At 34.7% G+C, this 6,740-nt stretch overlaps 1 protein-coding gene across 1 annotated transcript in view; it reads left to right on the top strand.

Moving 5' to 3' along the window:
* Positions 1-606: 606 nt before the first annotated feature.
* LOC128227309 (sodium- and chloride-dependent taurine transporter-like) overlaps positions 607-6,740 on the top strand; it is a 41,989-nt gene continuing 35,855 nt past the window's right edge. Inside the window, exon 1 of the mRNA XM_052937712.1 lies at positions 607-759. The gene's annotated coding sequence lies outside the window, so the exon portion shown is untranslated. The remainder of the gene's footprint in view (positions 760-6,740) is intronic.

Here is a 6,740-nt window from a genome sequence, read left to right as displayed (position 1 = left end):
CGAAGGAAGATTTTATCAAATTTCTTATCAAAAAGCAGTGTGTTTCTTTCTAAGTAACGTCGTATAAAGAAATTGTTAAACCCTTTTCGCTCATATAATTCTGATTTAATTCATAAACACTTAAACAGAGTCTGTAGTTTAACACGGCTCGAGAGCTTTCATTTTATTACTCATAAACAACTAACTTAAAGGGTTAATATACATCTTAAATAACCATTAAACATGTTTTTCTTATCCAGAGTCCAGGAAACGGACTCGAGAGTGATCTTATAAGCTATCAGCTTTCGTCTCAATCGAGCTAAAATAAATTAGTATAAACCAACCAGAGTTTTATTCAATTCATCAGATTGTTCAAAAAACATAATGTGACATTTTGCGTTAATATTACGTATCTGCAACGTTCGACACTCAAAAGTCTTGCTACGAACAAATTCAACCATACAGTAATCGGTGATTTAACTACTTTTGTACCATAGTTGGGCATATAAAAATCATTCGTTAAAGTAGAAGTTTGATAAAGTATCAGTTACAAGTGAGTTTTACATTGAATATTGACAATGAAATAAATTTGTAGAGCAGCGCCGACCAGCGGTCACGAATAAATAGTATAATACAGTTATAACAAGTGAGAAGTTCGGTTGAGTATCAGAGCTGTTAACAACCGTGTGCGGAAGATAACGGCTCGGCCATTTCTGTGAAAGAAGCCACGCTGGAAACGAGTATTTATTTGTTCACAAGGATTTTTGGATTTATCAATAGGTAGGAGGGTTTATGTGTTTGTTATTCTCTTAATATGTATATACAGTTAATTAGTCCAGTTCTTTTTTAGATTTAGACTTTGCCGTAACATTATTCTATCCAAATGTGGGTTTCTCGTTTTATAATTAAAATAAATCGTATAAATTTTCCAGTAACCTTGACAACCATGTTTCGCGTGTCGAGTACAAACTGATCAATAATATGATCAATACGAGAGGCGGAGACGTTTTGCTTTCAAATTGCAGTAAATAAGATATCAAAATTCGAACAGTTAATGAGTGAACAGTTATTGAGATTAAACTGTCAAGAGCAAAGTATTCTCGTTATGAATTTATTAATAATTTACTATCAAACCGGTTTTGTTATTTCTTATCATTAAATCATAATGTATGTCCAAATATTCATACATATTTAATGAATGATTTCTCCATATACAACATCAACGTCACTGATGATTATTGCCAGACAAGCTATTACATGTATCACTGGCGTAGAACAAGTTGGACACGGTTGGGGTGGGGTCTATTGATCACATTTGGTCCTCAGTCACTGTCTCACTACCTTTCATGCTTCCACTCATGTTTTGCCAATCTTCTTGCGGTACGATTACTCATCAATATCTTTGATATTCAACACGCTGTGGGTTACTAGACATACACAAATGTATGGTACATGTATAGGAGACCGATTCTTTAAAACTACACTCTCACAGTTTGACAGTTATGACTTATTTTTTTATTATGTCTTGGAATGAGCCAACTTTTTTGCAAATGTCTGGAAAACATTGATATAAGACTGCTTACAAAAGATCGGATCGGAGTTTTTCATGTTTCTGTTCCAAATTTTTTATTTTATAGCTAAAAGCGTTACAAACGCTGTAAGAAAATGTGTTTTTACGCAGTTTTCCAGACAGTTGAGATCTGTTCTATTGTGAGTCATCTAATATGACTGGTTTACAGGCATGGATGCAAAATCAAATGATTCTGAGACATAAAATAAATCCAATGTTTAAACTGCCAATCTGTGATAGCGCAGCTTTAAGATAATCATGGAGTTTTATTGCAACCAAATGCAGTCGAGCGTTTTGCTGTTAGGATTTAAACTACCTTCATTTGTATCATCATGTATATTTACATTTACTACGGAAGGGTTCTAATAGTGTTCTGAAAGTATCTGAATGTTTTTGTATGCATACGCAAAGTAGTCAAGTAGCTTGATACGAGGTCAGTGGCATTAGTTATTGTGTAGTCAATCAATCATTTGAGTTGTTACGCCACTCGTCAAACTTGTCTCTAAATGCTTTCATTTTTGCTGAAAATAATGTATTCATGTGAATGTCGATCCATTTGCAGTGTTTGCTTAAATCATAGAATAAACAAATGTAATACAAAGTTTTATAGACGCTAGATAATTATATCCCAAAAAAACAACGGCATTCAAACGGCAAAATTGCCGATATATTTATACTGGCTGTATTTGTGATGTGATGCGTATCGACACGTGAAGAGGATATGTTTATAATACATTTATGTATTTAGACGATGTACTATTGTATGAGTCTATTTGACTGGATCTTTGAATGTCTGCATATCTGCCTGCCTGTTTGTCTGTCGGTCGGTTGATCGGTCGGTCGGTCAGTCGGTTGGTTTGTCAGTCCGTCGGTCTGTCGGTCCGATGATGCCAAGTGAAATTAATTAAGGAATGAATTGCGGGGTTGATGTCATTATCGGGGTATGAACGCAATTGGGCTAATCAACCCCGCAATTCATTCCTTATATTTATGCCAATAGTTCATTATTTTATTCAAAAAACAATAAAAAAAAAAATACTTAATTTCATTTCGGATTACCTTTCAGTAATCCTATCTTACCCATTCTGTAAATAGGACGACCCAACTGTTACCGGAAACATTTTTTCAAATGACGTCACAATAACGCGGGATCAAGATCAACCACTTGAAATCACCTTTAAACGTAAAATTGAAACACTTTTGGCAACAAAACGTTTAAAAATATAATAATTTAGCACTTTCTAAAATGTTGATTTATATTTTACGGGACCTGCTGACACAATACAAACAATAACAAGATCAATAGTTTTCATGTATATTGTTATGCGATGAATTGCAATCCGAACATATCCGAAGATGAACGCAATTGCCGAAAGGCAGTTCATTTAAGGAATGGAAGTTGAGGTGTTATTAAAATGTTGTACTCAATACTACCAACATAAAAAAGTAATAAGGGTGTACGTTGAACAAATATATTCGAAGGGAGCGACAACGACGAATAGCGCAATGTCACATGATTCATTCATGAGTAAAGTAGTATAATATAGGTACAAGGTGCTTTTATAGTCGAATTGAAAGGAAGCGATTAAGTGTTTTTAACATAAAAGTATGTTCTTTTTTAAAAAAAAAATCATTTAATATAACGTTTTCAGATCATACTATATTATTAAGTTATTTGATCATATGATAAAAGAGATACTTAATTTACGAAAGCGACATAAGTTAGGAACTGACTTAAGATATTTTGTAAATACGGCCTAAGTCATTTCCCATCTACCAAGGCTTTTATTTCACATTTATTTGTTTCATTTTCGTGAGAAAGGGTAAAACCCTATATTTTATTTTATTTTTATATTTAAAGGATTTTCGATACTCGCTCAGGTTAAGGAACGTCAATCATCAGTTTCTTCACCAATCATATCAGATAAAATGCCTTAACATATAACCTGAACTTACATTTGGTTTAAACACATTGCAAAAAATTAGTATCAGTTAGACGTTAGGAAATGATACGTGGATTTCCTTGTTAGCGCTACGTCATAGTCAGTGCAAGTTATCACTGTTTCGCAGATAGCATTGGCACGCTATCACACTTGGAATTGGAATAACGTATGTGCGAGTATAAGTTTCCTGCATAGGGTCTGTGTATGGCATCACTTATATGAGAAAATAAGTTTCCTGCCAAGTGTCCTTGTATGTCATCACTCATATGCGAGTATTAGTTTCCTGAATATAGTGTCTTTGTATGTCATCACTCATATGCGAGTATTAGTTTCCTGCATATAGTGTCCTTGTATGTCATCACTCATATGCGAGTATTAGTTTCCTGAATATAGTGTCTTTGTATGTCATCACTCATATGCGAGTATTAGTTTCCTGTATATAGTGTCTTTGTATGTCATCAGTCATATGCGAGTATTAGTTTCCTGCAAAGTGTCTTTGTATATCATCACTCATATGCGAGTATTAGTTTCCTGCAAAGTGTCTTTGTATGTTATCAATCATATGCGAGTATTAGTTTCCTGCATATAGTGTCTTTGTATGTCATCAATCATATGCGAGTATTAGTTTCCTGCAGAGTGTCTTTGTATGTCATCAGTCATATGCGAGTATTAGTTTCCTGCATAGCGCCATTGTATGTCATCACTCATATGCGAGTATTAGTTTCCTGCCAGGGGTCTTTGTATGTCATCACTCATATGCGAGTATTAGTTTCCTGCATATAGTGTCTTTGTATGTCATCACTCATATGCGAGTATTAGCTTCCTGCATATAGTGTCTTCGTATATCATCACTCATATGCGAGTATTAGTTTCCTGCATAGTGTCTTTATATGTCATCACTCATATGCGAGTATTAATTTCCTGTAAAGTGTCGTTGTATATCATCACGCATATGCGAGTATTAGTTTCCTGCATAGTGTCTTTGTATGTCATCAATCATATGCGAGTATTAGTTTCCTGCCAGGTGTCTTTGTATATCATCAATCATATGCGAGTATTAGTTTCCTGCAAAGTGTCTTTGTATATCATCACTCATGTGCGAGTATTAGTTTCGTGCATAGTGTCTTTATATGTCATCACTCATTTGCGAGTATTAGTTTCCTGCCAAGTGTCTTTGTATGTCATCACTCATATGCGAGTATTAGTTTTCTGCATAGTGTCTTTGTATGTCATCAATCATATGCGAGTATTAGTTTCCTGCCAAGTGTCTTTGTATATCATCACTCATATGCGAGTATTAGTTTCCTGCATAGTGTCTTTGTATGTCATCACTCATATGCGAGTATTAGTTTCCTGCATATAGTGTCTTTGTATGTCATCACTCATATGCGAGTATTAGTTTCCTGTATATAGTGTCTTTGTATGTCATCAATCATATGCGAGTATTAGTTTCCTGTATATAGTGTCTTTGTATGTCATCACTCATATGCGAGTATTAGTTTCCTGCATATAGTGTCTTTGTATGTCATCACTCATATGCGAGTATTAGTTTCCTGCATATAGTGTCTTTGTATGTCATCACTCATATGCGAGTATTAGTTTCCTGTATATAGTGTCTTTGTATGTCATCACTCATATGCGAGTATTAGTTTCCTGCATATAGTGTCTTTGTATGTCATCACTCATATGCGAGTATTAGTTTCCTGTATATAGTGTCTTTGTATGTCATCAATCATATGCGAGTATTAGTTTCCTGCATAGTGTCTTTGTATGTCATCACTCATATGAGAGAATTAGTTTCCTTCCAAGTGTCTTTGTATGTCATCACTCATATGCGAGTATTAATTTCCTGTAAAGTGTCGTTGTATGTCATCACTCATATGCGAGTATTAGTTTCCTGCCAAGTGTCTTTGTATGTCATCACTCATATGCGAGTATTAGTTTCCTGCATAGTGTCTTTGTATGTCATCACTCATATGCGAGTATTAGTTTCCTGCCAAGTGTCTTTGTATGTCATCACTCATATGCGAGTATTAGTTTCCTGCAAAGTGTCTTTGTATATCATCACTCATATGCGAGTATTAGTTTCCTGCATAGTGTCTTTGTATGTCATCACTCATAAACGAGTATTAGTTTTCTGCATAGTGTCTATGTATGTCATCACTCATATGCGAGTATTAATTTCCTGCATATAGTGTCTATGTATGTCATCACTCATATGCGAGTATTAGTTTCCTGCCAAGTGTCTTTGTATATCATCACTCATATGCGAGTATTAATTTCCTGTAAATTGTCGTTGTATGTCATCACTCATATGCGAGTATAAGTTTCCTGCCAAGTGTCTTTGTATGTCATCACTCATATGCGAGAATTAGTTTCCTTCCAAGTGTCTTTGTATGTCATCACTCATATGCGAGTATTAATTTCCTGTAAAGTGTCGTTGTATATCATCACTCATATGCGAGTATTAGTTTCCTGCATATTGTCTTTGTATGTCATCACTCATATGCGAGTATTAGTTTCCTGCATAGTGTCTTTGTATATCATCACTCATATGCGAGTATTAGTTTCCTGCATATAGTGTCTATGTATGTCATCACTCATATGCGAGTATTAATTTCCTGCCAAGTGTCTTTGTATATCATCACTCATATGCGAGTATTAATTTCCTGTAAAGTGTCGTTGTATGTCATCACTCATATGCGAGAATTAGTTTCCTTCCAAGTGTCTTTGTATGTCATCACTCATATGCGAGTATTAATTTCCTGTAAAGTGTCGTTGTATATCATCACTCATATGCGAGTATTAGTTTCCTGCATATTGTCTTTGTATGTCATCACTCATATGCGAGTATTAGTTTCCTGCATAGTGTCTTTGTATATCATCACTCATATGCGAGTATTAGTTTCCTGCATATAGTGTCTATGTATGTCATCACTCATATGCGAGTATTAGTTTCCTGCCAAGTGTCTTTGTATATCATCACTCATATGCGAGTATTAATTTCCTGTAAAGTGTCGTTGTATGTCATCACTCATATGCGAGTATTAGTTTCCTGTATATAGTGTCTTTGTATATCATCACTCATATGCGAGTATTAATTTCCTGTAAAGTGTCGTTGTATGTCATCACTCATATGCGAGTATTAGTTTCCTGCCAAGTGTCTTTGTATGTCATCACTCATATGCGAGTATTAGTTTCCTGCCAAGTGTCTTTGTATATCATCACTCATATGCGAGTATTAGTTT

Source organism: Mya arenaria, chromosome 3 (genome assembly GCF_026914265.1).
Source record: "Mya arenaria isolate MELC-2E11 chromosome 3, ASM2691426v1".
Lineage (NCBI taxonomy): Eukaryota > Metazoa > Mollusca > Bivalvia > Myida > Myidae > Mya > Mya arenaria.
Note: the sequence above shows the minus strand (reverse complement) of the source record. Positions and strands in the feature narration are given on the sequence as shown.